The sequence below is a fragment of the Pelophylax lessonae genome (genome assembly GCF_965119305.1).
Source record: "Pelophylax lessonae genome assembly, chromosome: 4".
NCBI lineage: Eukaryota > Metazoa > Chordata > Amphibia > Anura > Ranidae > Pelophylax > Pelophylax lessonae.
In genome coordinates, this window is record NC_138771.1 from 497,622,156 (window position 1) to 497,639,047 (window position 16,892).

The 16,892-nt window shown below is 43.8% G+C and overlaps 1 protein-coding gene across 13 annotated transcripts in view; it reads right to left on the reverse strand.

Annotated features, from left to right (window-relative positions):
• The window catches only part of ERC1 (ELKS/RAB6-interacting/CAST family member 1), a 468,899-nt gene extending 455,403 nt beyond the window's left edge, over window positions 1-13,496 (reverse strand). For all 13 annotated transcript variants that reach the window (XM_082255729.1, XM_082255727.1, XM_082255726.1 and 10 more), the window contains exon 1: window positions 13,378-13,496. The gene's annotated coding sequence lies outside the window, so the exon portion shown is untranslated. The remainder of the gene's footprint in view (window positions 1-13,377) is intronic.
• Between the last annotated feature and the right edge of the window lie 3,396 nt (window positions 13,497-16,892).

Consider the following 16,892-nt stretch of genomic DNA (forward strand, 5'->3'; position numbering starts at 1 on the left):
TCATATCTGTGCATTTTTAAGTCGCACCGACTTCAAAGTAGTTCCTGCACTACTTTGGCACGATTTTAATGCGTTTTAAGGTATATAGCCATAGCTTGCAAAATTGCGGCAAAGTTGCGTCGCATAAGTGTGAAAGGGGCCTAAAACTTGATTTTAGGAGACAAAAACAAAATAAAACAGCAGCAGATCTTACTGTAAACTAGAAACAGGAAGAGGTCTCTCTGCCTGCCTATGACAGCCTGAAGGAATTCCAGGACTACATTGACCGATTAATCTCAGGGGAAAAGTTATGCCTCGTTTCCACTGAGCGGATCGGTTCGGATCGGTACGGTACGCTATTTTGGGTGTTTACATTATGAAAGTGGCCCATACAACCGAACCAAACCGCACCATTCCTGGTCCTGCTTCAGATGTAGGGCCATACGAAATGGTACGGTACGGTTAGGGCGGAGCTACTGGCGTCACACGATAGATTCCACTGATTGGCGGACAGGAAAACTTCAATGCTCACGTCAAATGAAAGAGCAAAGCAAACACCTCATTTGGTGTAAACACCGCATGGTCCCTGGTGGCCCGACTTGCAGTGGAAACGCTCACCTGAATAGACCGGACCATTCTAACCCTTCCAAACTGTACCGACCCGCACCGTTCCGCTCAGTGGAAACGAGGCATTAGTAATCCAGGCTGGTCTCTTTCTACCAAATGCCACAATACCCCGAGATAACACCAGCAAAGATAAACACCTGACTGCCTTATTTTATGTACCGATGGCTCACCCTTCACAGAACGTAAGGAGAAATTGAGATTGAGGAACTTGGAGTGTGAATTGTTCCACCAATAACCTAATTAGATTCTTGATACATAAAGTCATAGATATGAAAGTGCAGATAACAATATGGGTTTTGGTCTGTTGTGGACCGTAAATGATGTCCTCGGCTGGCTTTTCTCTCCCTTTGTTACGTAAAAATTGTCAATTAAAAAAAATAAATAAATAAATAATACACAACAATATGGGTTGTGTCCAACAATACTATATACTGTATAACTTTAGCTAAATTAACCTCATACCATATTAGGCCCCTGGGCTTGACACAATCCAACATGTCTGATCCAGAGGTGATCAATTGCTCAGCCAACATACATCAGTAGTGTAGCCAATCATCTATCCTGGAGAATTCCAGCCGTACTGTCATTTAAAAAAGATACATTTACAGATATTTGAATTTCAGTAGATATGGCATGGCAATGAATATACCCCTGGTAATAAGGAGGCCTCAAAAGGACCCCTTCATCAAGGCAATAGATGCAAAGCTCTTTTAGGGCCTTCTCAAAGTGAAATAGCTAGTTAGCCCATAGGTGTTAAAGGGTCCTTGGACACCAACTATGTGATATTCTAAAGTGATGGGACCAATTTGAGCATCATTTGCAAAAATTGCATTTTAAGGCAGGGTGACACAAAACCCAGAAGCCAAGCAACCAACACTACCAAAAATAATTAAAAAAAAAAAAAAAGCATCATGGTTTATTTTCTCAGGCTAGCTCATAAATGGGACTGCCTCCTTATCAAACTCCTGATCCACCTGCGGCTTGGGCAATGCACTGCAATCCAAATCTCTGCTTCTGGGATAAACTCTTTCCATAAGTAAAGGAATTTCATTGTATATCAGCCCAGCATCTTAGAACTTGCACCAAATATGGCTGTTTGGCAATCACTAAACAAACAGATCCCATAGTCCCTATCAATTTTTTATTTTTCTATATTTGTCCTACAACATGATCTTTGAAATGTTTTGAAGTGCCACACATTTATTTATCACATTAGATGTATTTATCATAGACTCACAAACAAATCTTTGATTATATGTTAGAATACTGTATCCCATTCCTGAAGAAGCAGAATTCACCTTGAAACGCTTTGACATATTGCATAAAATTATTGCACATGATAATCCATAAAGAAATCTGTCTGATGGGTTATATATATATATATTTATTTATTTTTTTTATCATCACGTGACCCCTCATTTTTGTTAGAGCGTTCGAACAAAAAAATAGTGTTCACATGAGAGATATATATTAGGGCTGCAACTAACGATTATTTTCATAATTGATTAGTTGGCCGATTATTGTTTCGATTAATCGACTAATTGGATATAAACCTCAAAAAAAAGAAGAAAAAAAAAAAAAAAGGTTGGTGTATAATTTATTTAATATTCTTGAATGCAGTGGTAAATATAAATATCCAGCTATATAGTTGGATATTCAATCCACTCTGAGACAGAGTCTGGCCCCTCCTGCCTTCAAAGTGCCCGTATAGGAAGCAGCATAGTACAGTACTGTATAGAGCAGGGGTGGGGAACCTACGTCCCGGGGGCCGTATGCGGCCCTCAAAGTCATTTGGTCAGGCCCCCCCGTGCAGCTGAGTCTGTGTCTCTCAGCTGATCTGTCAGAACGGAGCCAATGCTTCCTGTATAGTTTCGGCTCCGTTCTGGCAGTCTGAGTGAGTCACAGGTGGAGTGATATCAAATGCACTCCGCCTGTGACCAATACAGGAAACATCGCCTCTTCCTTCAGCGTGGCGCCGCTGCTAGCCAGCATTTCCCGCCAGCAGCACACACAGCACTACCAGCCAGAACCAGCAGTACCAGCCAGAGCAAGCAGTACTCGCAGCAGTACCAGCCAGAGCCAGCAGTACCCACAGCAGTACCAGCCAGAGCCAGCAGTACCCAGGGCAGTACCAGCCAGAGCCAGCAGTACCCACAGCAGTACCAGCCAGAGCCAGCAGTACCCACAGCAGTACCAGCCAGAGTCAGCAGTACCCATAACAGTACCAGCCAGCAGTACCTACAGCACAGTACCAGCCAGCAGTACCACAGCAATACCAGCCAGCAGTACCCACAGCAATACCAGCCAGCAGTACCCACAGCACAGTACCAGCCAGCAGTTCCAGTCTGAGCCAGCAGTACCCAAGGCAGTACCTACTGCACAGTACCAGCCTGAATCAGCAATACCCACAGCAGTACCAGCCTGAGCCAGTAGTACCAGCCAGCAGTACCCGCAGCACAGTACAAGCCAGCAGTACCAGCCTTAGCCAGCAGTACCAGCCAGCAGTACCCACAGCACAGTACAAGCCAGCAGTACCAGCCTGAGCCAGCAGTACCAGCCAGCTGTACCCACCAGCAGTTCTTTTCAAAACTTACGACCACAAAGTTGACTGCGCTCCAGACTGACCGACGCAAACCTAGAAAGCCAGTTGTGAGTAGCAACATCATCAATACCAGCTAACATCACACACCTCACCAAAGAGAAGCAGTTGCAGCCATCACATTAGGGATGAGTTAATTACATTTTTGACCAAATATAACACGCACATTTTTAAGTTAATAATTTTGTACGGCCCCCGAATGATTTTATAAATACCCAAACAGCCCTTTGCAGAAAAAAGGTTCCCCACCCCTGGTATAGAGTGTCCCTATAGCAAGGTTAAAAAAAAAAAAAAAAAACTCTGCCTTTAGAATCACTTGGTTCCTTCTCTTGCCCAGGACTACATTTCCCATGAGGCATTGCTCCTCACACATTCACAAGTTCCCTGCCATCTACATACATGTATGGACGGTGTACTAAGCTGTATGTGCATTGCACTGTATTTTCTGATATGTAAACAAATAATCCAATCTGAATGCAGGACAACTAATCGGCTGACCGATTAATCGATTACAAAAATAGTTGACAACTATTTTGATAATCGATTAATCGATTAGTTGTTTCAGCTCTAATATATATTATATACACACATACATACATACATACATACATACATACACTCTTTCGTTATTTTTTTACCATATGCAATAATGTTTATGCAAATTGTTTATAAAAATGCTTGAAATTTTATACTATAATTTATGTCCTCTCAGTGCTACATTTATAGTGATTGTTTTTCTGCAAATTTTTTTCCATTGTGCTCCTACCAAGGACATTTTACACCATATTCAACCAGTTTTGCCAATAACGCATGTTCATGCACACATAGACATTTAGAGCAGTTCAGAGGCAGAAAACCTGAAACCAGTGTGTCCAGGAGCAGCAGAGTTTTTGCGGAAGAAAACAGGACGTGTCTAAGCCCTCGTTCACACTAAGGCGACCTGTGAGGCGACCTGGTTGCCTCACAGGTCACCTCCCATAGGGAAGCTGCGGACCCGTTCTAATAGGAGCGACACAAGTCGCTCCGACTTAGAAAAAGGGTCCGGAGCTTCTTTGGGGCGACCAGGAGGCGACCGCCATAGACTTCAATGTTATGAAGTCCGTGGCAGCCGCTCCGAGGTCGCGGCACGCTGCTCGCACCGCGACCTCGGAGGTCGCGGTGCGAAGTAGCGTCGCCCCTATGTGAACGGGGGCTTAACGCTAGGTGTGTTAATTCATTTCGATAACTAGAACAAATTATTATTCTGGCCAATGAAATTAATTAAACACGAAAGTGCTTGACATGCCCAAACACATTACACGAGTTTACAAGTGCCAAGTGTTTTTTCTGGCAAAATGCTGCTGCCAGGAGGAAAGGAGTCTAGGAGTTAGCGAAACGCCCAGTGTGCATGAGGCCTTTTATATACGCAGTTGCCAGTGTTTACCTAGCACACAGAGTTAAGGAAGATGTCAGGAAGCATGGACATGCATCCAACAGATGCTCAATGGATTGAGATCTGGAGAATTTAGAGGCCAAGTCAACACCTAAAACTTTGTTGTGCTCCTCTAAACATCATTGAACCGTTTATCCTGCTAAAAGAGTTGACAGTCATCAGGGAATACCTTTTCCATAAAGACCGTGCTTTGTACATTGGTCCAAATCATTTGGTGGAGGGGGGGGGGGGGGATTATGGTGCGGAGTTGTTTTTAAGGGCTTGGGCGCTCAGTTCAAGTGAAGGGAATTCTTAAAGCGTCAGCATACCAAGACATTATGGACAATTGATGCTCCCAACTTTGTGGGAACAGTTTGAGGATGGCCCCTTCCTGTTCCAAAAAGGACTGCTCACCTGTGCACAAAGCAAGACATGTGAGCGATTTTGGGGTGGAGGAACTTGACTGGCCTGCACAGAGTACTGACCTCAACCCAACAGAACACCTTTGGGATAAATTAGAGTGGAGACTGTGAGCCAGGCCTTCTTGTCCACATCAGTGCCTGACCTCATAAATGCGCTTCTGGAAGAATGCAGAAACACTTCCATATACACACTTCTAAACCTTGTGGACAGTCCCAGAAGAGTTGAAGCTGTTCTAGTTGCAAAGGGTGGGCCAGCGTAATATTGAATCCTACAGACTAAGGCTGGGATGTCATGTGTGTGTAAAGACAGGTGTCCCAATACTGGAAAAAAAAAAGTCTGAAATCTAGAAACATTCTATTTGAGTAGGCAGTGACAGGCAGTATATTTTATATGACAGTACAAGATCATTGACTGTATTGATAACTGATTGATCAATCATTCCAATTAATCACAGTCAAGGCTTGATGCTACCAGCTCCCCCCAGAAAATTCATAGTACGATTTTCTTGAACTCTTTTTGAAATGCCAATATTATAACCTCACGGTTCCAACATACAATTACCTATATCAGACTGGCAGTGCCCACTATGAATTACTCATAGCATTCAACAAGAGCCCACACAGAGCAAAGCTGTATGTGGGATGCAGCCCTCCTCTCAGAACTTAATCACAGCTTGGCAAAACTAAGAGATGGCCATGGATGAGTCAGTTTTGTTCATTTAACCAACGGATTTAAGGAAAAAAAAAACTGACCCAATTCTCCCATCCACACATTCGAGGTGGATGGGGGAATCCTCCCGTGTCATTGTATTCTGACAGTAGGGAACCCCCCCCCCCCCCCATCAGAATATATTGATTGGTGCTACCGGCCATCGAGAGGAAAATTTTCCAAAAAAAAAAAAAAAAAAAAAAAAATGGTTGTACAAAATGCAACTGATAGATCAGCTTCTGTACAACCACAGTGCCCATACAACCACAGTGCCCATACAACCACAGTGCCCATACACAGATAGAAATTCGGCCAATTAAGCAGGGAATTTTGATCTACCTATGAGCAGTTTAAGGAATATTTGAGGAATTGCCAGGGATTAAAGAGAACCACGCATAACTGGACTTTTGATAAAATTACCCAGGCTTACATTTGTATAATCATAGATGCTTACATATGAAAGATTTATATTAACTTGACGCCGGCCAGTGTAAAAGGCAATACAGGAGAATTGAAAAAGCAGGTGCACCATTCCGAATTAGAGGGGTTATACCTTCCTTATAATGGGGATTCAGAAGGTATAACGTTGCGGATTGTTAATTTGTTTATTAAAGGGAAACACGCCAATGTGTTTTGAGGCTCTACTGTATGTCCACTTCATCAGGGCTACAATAGACTTCATCTGCGTTGATGAAGGGGATGTCGAGTCTCAAAAAAAAAAAAAAAGGGGGGCCAATGCATTTCTAGAATTTGCATCCTCTACATCATGGCTACAACAGACTTGGTCTGCTTTGATAAAAGGAATGCAAATCCTTGAAAACGTACTGGCTTTTATTTCTATAGGACCATACTTCTCTTCTGGGTCACAGAAGTGCACTTACTTTTGTGACCCAGAATCATCTAGAGTGGGCTATTGCCAGCTATCAGTGGACCTGGCAGAGACGCTCCAGGATCTAGAAGGATCCCAGCAATATTGCTGGGATCCACCTAGATGCCTGATCGGCAGCTGGCTCAATCTCTCCAGACTGGTGCTCCAGTGACTACTGGAGGGGCAGAATGGAGGCCGGTGGCAGACAGTTACTGCTCTCCACACTGAGAAGACCGAAAAATGAGTGATCAGCAGTCATGTGATCACTCAGTTCTTGGTCATAGAGCTGACAAGGGACAACTTCAGTTTAACGTGGATGTTGCTGCATGGGGGTGAGTAAATCCTAAACTTCTCTTTTAATAAAATGATTTACTATTCGTAACATTTTAACTCTACTCTTGCCACTCTTCCATTAAGGTCAGATTTGTGGAGTGCATGACTAATAGTTGTCCTGTGGACATATTCTCCCACCTGAGCTGTGGATCTCTGTAGCTCTTCCAGAGTTACCATGGGCCTCTTGACTGCTTCTCTGATTAATGTTCTCCTTGCCCGGCCTGTCAGTTTAGGTGAACAGCCATGTCTTTGTAGGTTTGCAGTTGTGCCATACTCTTTTTTCAGAAGATGGATTGAACTAGGGCTCGACAAACCCAAGGCGCCAGGTGGCATTGGCAACTAGAATTAGTGGCCTGGGCTACACTGCAGCAGACAAGATGCCGCGTTGGCCGGTAATTGAGGCCGCGGCTTTGCTGCCTGCTGCAAGGAGACACTTACATTAGAGAACTGGCACCCTCTTGTGGTGGCCGTGGCTGCAACAAGCAGTCACTGGCGGCGCATAGAGTTTCCCCTGCCTGTTCTCACTGCTCGGAGAAGAGGTTAAAGATGTTAAGGGCTTTATGTGGCACCCTGGCCTTACCGGTGAGTGGACAGGGAGTGTAGGGCAGCTGTTTTTTTTTTTTTTTCCCCCATTAAAATTCATTTTTTTTATTCTCTCCCTGTCATGCCACACAGCGGAAGGCCTCTTTCACACAGGCTGTATGATCAAGTCCGCCAGTCAGTTTTTCAGGCAGACCTGTTTGGACCCCCCCCTGTCTCCTCTATGGAGAAGCGAATGTCCGCTGACAACCACCACCATCTGATCCTGTCGGCCAAAAGCAGACGGATGGTGGTCCTACTTTCCACCCGTCCGACGGATCCAATCAGATGGCATCGGATTGAAATGGACAGGCAGCCCATTTCCATCTGAGTGCCCCAAAGAGGAAAGCAGGACTGTGTTCATGTTCGCTCTGCATAGTGGAGTGGACAGGACCTGTCATCCGCCTGCTCAGTGGTGTGATTAGCGGAAAACTCCCCGCTGAACAAGCAGTTTCCGCTTAGCGGAGGTGCACATGTGAAAGGGGCCTAAGGTGGCATGAGCTACTGGATCTCCTATCGCCTCCACCTTGCTACACTGTCCTTCCCTAGTGAGCTAGTGCCTATCACACCATCAAGCCAAGTACACACGGGCCGAATGCCGGGCAACATCAGCTGGTTTATTAAAAACTGGCCGTCATTCGGCCCGTGTGTATGGCAGCTGGGCTGACAAAAAGCTGGCCTTTCAGCATGTGTGGGAAAAAAAAAACTGGCTCCTAACTTTTTTAGCAGGCTCCTAGATTTCAAGCAAATTTGTCAAGCCATGGATTGAACAGTGCTCCATCAGATGTTCAAAGTTTGGGATATTTTTTTTTGTAAACAAATCCTAGATTTCAAGCAAATTTGTCAAGCCCTGGATTGAACCGGGCTCCATTAGATGTTAAAAGTTTGGGATGTTTTTTTTTGTAACCTATCCCTGCTGTAAACTTCTTCACAACTTTATTCCTGATCTGTCTAGTGTGCTCTTTGGCCTTCACGATCCCGTTTGTTCACTAAGGTTCTCTACCAAACCTCTGAGGGCTTCACAGAACAGCTGTATTTATATTAAGATTAAATTACACACAGGTGGACTCTATTTACTAATTAGGCGACTTCTGAAGGCAATTGGTTCCACTAGACTTTAATTAGGGGTTTTAGAGCAAAAGAGCTGAATACAAATGCACACCGCACTTTTCAGATATTTGTAAGAAAAAAAAAAAAAAAAAAAAAAAAAAAAAAAAATTTTACAAACCATTGATCATTTTCCTTACACTTCACAATTATGTGCCACCTTGTGTTGGTCTATCACATAAAATCCCTATAAAATACATTTATGTTTTTGGTTGTAACATGACAAAATGTGGAAAATTTCAAGGGGTATGAATACTTTTTCAAGGCACTGTACATGCATACATTACATACATACATACATACATCTTTCATATGGAAGCCTGCATGATTATAATATCTTTAACCACTTGCCGACCGCCGCACGACTATCTACGGCGGCGGTCAGCCCCTCACAGGCAAAGTGACGTAGGTCTACGTCGCTCGCCTGTGAGGGTTTAGGGAGCGAGCGCGCGCCGCCGGAGGCGCGCTCCCGCTCCCGCGTGGTCACGGACCCCCCCGCGCGTGTGACCGGCGGACCCGATCGCCGCCGGCCACTCTGCGATCGGCGGGGGAGAGGGAGAAAGTCAGGCAGCTTGTGTAAACAAGCTGCCTGTCATTCTCCTCTCTGTATGAGAGATGATCACATGGATCTACTATGTAGATCCATTGATCACTCTGCATACAGTTGAAGCCACAGCCAATCACAGTTAGAATCACGCCCCTAGGGACACACACAGCCCCTCCCTCTCAAATAAAGTTAACCCCTTCACTACCAGTGTATTTTTACAGTAACAGTGCATATATATAGCACTGATTACTGTAGAAATGTCACTGGTAACCCCAAAAGTGTCAAAAATGTCAGTCTAGGGTCCGATCTGTCCGCCGCAATGTCGCAGTACCGCAAAAAAAAAAAAAAAAAAAAAAAAAAAAAAAAAAAAAAAAAAAAAAATCGCAGATCGCCGCCATTACGCGTTAAAAAAAAAAACAACAAAAATGACAAAAATCTTTCCCTTTGTTAGTAAACGCAATAACTTTTGCGCAAACCAATCAAAATACGCTTTTTGCGATTTTTTTTACCAAACATAGGTAGCATAAAACAAATTGGCCGAAAATATTAAAAAAATTTTGATTTTTACATTTTTTTGGGGGGAATTTCATATAAAAAAAAAAAGGGAAAAATATTGCTATTTTTGCAAAATTTACGCTCTTTTTTTGTTTATAGCGCGTGATCAAAAAATCGCACAGGTGATCAAATACCGCCAAAAGAAAGCTCTGTTTGTGGGAAAAAAAGGACGCCAAATTTGTTTAGGTACAGCGTCGCACAACCGCGCAATTGTCCGTTAAATTCACGCAGTGCCGAATCGCAAAATACCCTCTGGTCGTTTAGCAGCCAAATCCTCCGGGGCTTAAGTGGTTAAACTCAATATTCAGATCCTCACATAAGCCCAAATCGTGGTGGTTTCTCTTTAGATGGAAAAAGCCAAGTGGAGTCAGACATATCAGACCACGGCAGCCCCAAGTATACTTCATATCAAAGCCTGACAGTGCCCAGAATAACCGATTGAGCAGTCGAACTATGCCCAAAATAAACTATATCAAGATGATGGCAAAAACCAGTGCAGCTTGTATCAAATCTGGACAGGGCCATTCACAATGCATATGACGGTTCAGAGCAGGACCCAATGTATTCCTGATCAACATCAAACAAGACCAAAACTAACCCAGCCTGGCATTGCCCATTATAAAACTCTTGGCATTAACTAGCAGATACAAAAGTGACAAATCACAGCTATGACAGCACTTAGGATAAAATCTGTTACTCTGTTTCAGTGCTCTGAGCCAAATACTGATCAGTGCCCATTATAATGTACATAATAGTGGAGAATTTAGAACAGTATCACAGCCTGGAAATGTCAAATATTCCAAAAATATTGAGTATGTATATATCGACAGAATCATGTAAGCCACAAAGGCGCTGTATATTGTGGCGCACAACTGCCAGCATGACATCTAAAGGCTTGTAGCCTCTGTAATGTAAACCACAGATTGGCAGTATTCAGTATTATGCATTTCACAAGCTGGTAATAATGCCCATTGTATTTGAAGCAAAGTGTACCAACAAGTTGGCAGCACCCTGTAAAATACATACTTTGCCCTTTCAGATGAAACAGGCTATCAGGGCCATGAACAGCATATATATGACAGAGTGGAGGTAGCCCGTATCTATGACAGTACAATGTATCAGAGGTTGACCATGCCAAGGATAGTATATATGACTGGCTGATAGTGCCCTGTATATCATATAGGACCTCTTAATCCTCTTGTATTTTATTGTATTGTAATTGTATTTTCTCCCTTTTATATTGTAAAGTGCTGCGTAAACTGCTGGCGCTATATAAATACTGAATAATAATAATAATAATGACCAGCCAATAGTGCCCTGCATAGTATATATGACCAGCTGATACTTCTTTGCATACTATATATGACAGGTTGGCAATGTCCTGCATAGTATACACGAAAGCCTGGCAGTGCCCTACAGTGGTACGGAAAGTATTCAGACCCCCTTAAATTTTTCACTCTTTGTTATATTGCAGCCAGTTGCTAAAATCATTTAAGTTCATTCTTCTTCCTCATGAATGTACACATAGCACCCCATACTGACAGAAAAACACAGAATTGTTGACATTGTTGCAAATTTATTAAAAAAGAAAAACTGAAATATCACATGGTCCTAAGTATTCAGACCCTTTGCTGTGACACTCATATATTTAACTCAGGTGCTTTCCATTTCTTCTGATCATCCTTGAGATGGTTCTACACCTTCATTTGAGTCCAGCTGTGTTTGATTATACTGATTGGACTTGATTAGGAAAGCCACACACCTGTCTATATAAGACCTTCCAGATCACAATGCATGTCAGAGCAAATGAGAATCATGAGGTCAAAGGAACTGCCTGAAGAGCTCAGAGACAGAATTGTGGCAAGGCACAGATCTGGCCAAGGTTACAAAAAGATTTCTGCTGCACTTAAGGTTCCTAAGAGCGCAGTGGCCTCCATAATCCTCAAATGGAAGACGTTTGGGACGACCAGAACCCTTCCTAGAGCTGGCCGTCCGGCCAAACTGAGCTATCGGGGGAGAAGAGCCTTGGTGAGAGAGGTAAAGAAGAACCCAAAGATCACTGTGGCTGAGCTCCAGAGATGCAGTCAGGAGATGGGAGAAAGTTGTAGAAAGTCAACCATCACTGCAGCCCTCCACCAGTCGGGGCTTTATGGCAGAGTGGCCCGACGGAAGCCTCTCCTCAGTGTAAGACACATGAAAGCCATCACAGAGTTTGCTTAAAAACACCTGAAGGACTCCAAGATGGTGAGAAATAAGATTCTCTGGTCTGAGGAGACCAAAATAGAACTTTTTGGCCTTAATTCTAAGCGGTATGTGTGGAGAAAACCAGGCACTGCTCATCACCTGTCCAATACAGTCCCAACAGTGAAGCATGGTGGTGGCAGCATCATGCTGTGGGGGTGTTTTTCAGCTGCAGGGACAGGACGACTGGTTGCAATCGAGGGAAAGATGAAGGCGGCCAAGTACAGGGATATCCTGGACAAAAACCTTCTCCAGAGTGCTCTGGACCTCAGACTGGGCCGAAGGTTTACCTTCCAACAAGACAATGACCCTAAGCACACAGCTAAAATAACGAAGGAGTGGCTTCACAACAACTCCGTGACTGTTCTTGAATGGCCCAGCCAGAGCCCTGACTTAAACCCAATTGAGCATCTATGGAGAGACCTAAAAATGGTGCCCATGGGGTGCTATGTGTACATTCATGAGGAAGAAGAATGAACTTAAATGATTTTAGCAAATGGCTGCAATATAACAAAGAGTGAAAAATGTAAGGGGGTCTGAATACTTTCCGTACCCACTGTATATGTCATGGCGTGGCAGTGTCCTGTATCATCTATCTATATGACAGGCTGCCATCTCCCTCTCTCATATACATATATATATTTATATACATACACGCACACATATGACAAGCTGGCAGTACCCAGTATAATATATAAAACAGGCTAGTACTCTCTATAGTATAATATATATATATATAGCTGGCAGTACCAAGAAGAGTAAATATAAATAGACTGGCAGTGGCCAATGTAGAATATATATGACTGTCAGTGCCCCTTTATACTGTGTATATTTATGAATAGGCTGGCAATGCCCTATATAACAGGTTGGCAGCGCCCAGTATAATGTATCTGAAAGGCTGGCAGCGCCCAGTATAGTATAGATGAAAGGTTGGAAATGCCCAGTATCATATAAAATGACAGGCTGGCAGTGCCCAGTATTGCATATGACAGGCTTGCAGTGCCCAGTATCGCATATATGACAGGCTGGCAGTGCCCAGTATAGCATATATGACAGGCTGGCAGTGCCCAGTATAGCATATATGACAGGCTGGTGGTGCCCAGTACAGTATATATATATATGACAGGCTGGCAGTGCCCAGAACAGCATATGACAGGCTGGCAGTGCCAGGTATAACATATGACAGGCTGGCAGTGCCCTGCATTGTGTAAACATAATAGGCTGGCAGTGGCCGGTACAGTATTGATGTCATAGGCTGGCAGTGCCCCGCTATCAGTAGAATGCCCCCCTCCCCCAAGGCGCTGTCCTGTGATCAGGCTGAGTATCTGCTTATGTGATGGGTAAAATCATTTGATCACCTCCAGCTCCCCCATCACCGCGCACCCCACCCCCAGCCTCACCTGCTCCGCTGTCCCTGCTCCCCTCACTCCGGTCCAGGGCGGAGAGCGGATCGGGCTGTGACGTGCGCCTTCCCCAGCCGAGCGGAATGTCCCAGCTGGGACACCGTACACCCTTTTCCCCGCCCTGTCCACTACTAGCCTCCGCCCATCCGGCTCCACCCCGCCCACCCGCTCCGTGACTGGCATCGCAACGCTGGCGAGGGAGCGTTACGTTATCTTTCTGGGCGGAGACAAACCGACAGGCTTTGCGGCTCTTCCGGCTCATCCCGCCGTCGGCCGCCATGTTGAGTAGGTCAAGAAGGCTACAGAAGGATGTCAGTGTGTCCTCTGGCCAGCCTGCTGCTGAGCGTACAGAATAAGAAGGAGAAGCCTCATTTCTGTCTCTGATGTGTATACTGTCCCCTGCAATGTGAAATAAAATGGTTTTATAATACACGGGTATAATCACAAAGAGGACCTGTCATTAACATAGATATGAGAGCCACCATTTGGAATTCTGAAATCATTGGTGCCTTTTGTTTTTTCTGTTTTTAGATAGGATGGACTTCATCTCCTGGATGTTGGTGATTTATAATAAATGTAAATCATGAAATTGCAGTGCAATAAATAGTAAAATGGAAGATTAATGAACAGCTCATACAGTGGGTACGGAAAGTATTCAGACCCCCTTAAATTTTTCACTCTTTGTTATATTGCAGCCATTTGCTAAAATCATTTAAGTTCATTCTTCTTCCTCATGAATGTACACATAGCACCCCATACTGACAGAAAAACACAGAATTGTTGACATTGTTGCAGATTTATTAAAAAAGAAAAACTGAAATATCACATGGTCCTAAGTATTCAGACCCTTTGCTCAGTATTTAGTAGAAGCCCCCTTTTGATCTAATACAGCCAGGAGTCTTTTTGGGAAAGATGCAACAAGTCTTTCACACCTGGATTTGGGGATCCTCTGCCATTCCTCCTTGCAGATCCTCTCCAGTTCTGTCAGGTTGGATGGTAAACGTTGGTAGACAGCCATTTTTAGGTCTCTCCAGAGATGCTCAATTGGGTTTAAGTCAGGGCTCTGGCTGGGCCATTCAAGAACAGTCACGGAGTTGTTGTGAAGCCACTCCTTCGTTATTTTAGCTGTGTGCTTAGGGTCATTGTCTTGTTGGAAGGTAAACTTTCGGCCCAGTCTGAGGTCCAGAGCACTCTGGAAAAGGTTTTTGTCCAGGATATCCCTGTACTTGGCCGCATTCATCTTTCCCTCGATTGCAACCAGTCGTCCTGTCCCTGCAGCTGAAAAACACCCCCACAGCATGATGCTGCCACCACCATGCTTCACTGTTGGGACTGTATTGGACAGGTGATGAGCAGTGCCTGGTTTTCTCCACACATACCGCTTAGAATTAAGGCCAAAAAATTCTATTTTGGTCTCATCAGACCAGAGAATCTTATTTCTCACCATCTTGGAGTCCTTCAGGTGTTTTTTAGCAAACTCCATGCGGGCTTTCATGTGTCTTACACTGAGGAGAGGCTTCCGTCGGGCCACTCTGCCATAAAGCCCCGACTGGTGGAGGGCTGCAGTGATGGTTGACTTTCTACAACTTTCTCCCATCTCCTGACTTCATCTCTGGAGCTCAGCCACAGTGATCTTTGGGTTCTTTTTTACCTCTCTCACCAAGGCTCTTCTCCCCCGATAGCTCAGTTTGGCCGGACGGCCAGCTCTAGGAAGGGTTCTGGTCGTCCCAAACGTCTTCCATTTGAGGATTATGGAGGCCACTGCGCTCTTAGGAACCTTAAGTGCAGCAGAAATCTTTTTGTAACCTTGGCCAGATCTGTGCCTTGCCACAATTCTGTCTCTGAGCTCTTCAGGCAGTTCCTTTGACCTCATGATTCTCATTTGCTCTGACATGCATTGTGATCTGGAAGGTCTTATATAGACAGGTGTGTGGCTTTCCTAATCAAGTCCAATCAGTATAATCAAACACAGCTGGACTCAAATGAAGGTGTAGAACCATCTCAAGGATGATCAGAAGAAATGGAAAGCACCTGAGTTAAATATATGAGTGTCACAGCAAAGGGTCTGAATACTTAGGACCATGTGATATTTCAGTTTTTCTTTTTTAATAAATCTGCAACAATGTCAACAATTCTGTGTTTTTCTGTCAGTATGGGGTGCTATGTGTATATTCATGAGGAAGAAGAATGAACTTAAAGGATTTTAGCAAATGGCTGCAATATAACAAAGAGTGAAAAATTTAAGGGGGTCTGAATACTTTCCGTACCCACTGTATATAGTTCATGTAAGACACATCTTCTGCAGGGGTGGAAATAAACAAGTGATTGAAAATCGTGCTATATATGTCATTCATGTGAAGACAGTGCTTAGTCTCATCACCAAAACAATTGTGGCTACTCACCTTATGGGTATGACTCCTGAATCATCAGGATGGTCAGTACACGCTTTCCCAGATAGAGCAACAATTTATTTCATCTCTATGAATCACCTGAGGCCAGTCACTTCACTGGGTGTCTGTAAGGGTTTACAACCAATGCACATATATTCTTACGGGAAGGTTTTTATTTAAATAAATGGTTTGGAGATGGAGTAAACTTGTACTCAGGGTGTCACATGGTGGTTACTGTGCAAAACAGTCAAGGAAAAAAAAGCCAACCAACTGTTTACTTTTTGTTTTATCTCAATATTGCAGCAGACTCAACTTTCCAACTGGATTCAGCAGAGCATCCTGACTGGTGTCTTGCTAGCCGCCTGGACCTTTGTCAGACAACTACGGACCTCCTTTGTATCACTAGCTGGTCATTTAAAACGTTTAACCACTTTACCACCGGAGGATTTTGCTGTCTTATGTCCAGGCCACTTTTTGCGATTCGGGCACTGTGCGACTTTAACTGATAATTGCGCGGTCATGCAATGCCGTACCCAAACGAAATTTACGTCCCTTTTTCCCACAAACAGAGCTTTCTTTTGGTGGTATTTGATCACCTGTGCGATTTATACTTTTTGCGCTATAAACAAAAAAAGAGCGTAAATTTTGAAAAAATAACAATATTTTTCACATTTTTTTATATGAAATTCCCCCCCAAAAAAATGTAAAAATCTAAATTTTTTTAAATTTTTGGCCAATTTGTTTTCTGCTACCTATGTTTGGTAAAAAAAATCACAATAAGCGTATTTTGATTGGTTTGCGCAAAAGTTATTGCGTTTACTAACTAAGGGAAAGATTTCTGTCATTTTTGGTGTTTTTTTTTTTAACGAGTAATGGCGGCGATCTGCGATTTTTTTTGCGGGACTGCGACATTGCGGCGGACAGATCGGACCCTTGACTGACATTTTTGACACTTTTGGGGGTACCAGTGACATTACTACAGTAATCAGTGCTATACATATGCACTGTTACTGTAAAAATGACACTGGCAGGGAAGGGGTTAATTTTATTGGAGAGGGAGGGATTAATGTATGCCTGGTGCTTACTGACGTGTGTGGGGGGAGGTGACTGAGTGACACAGAA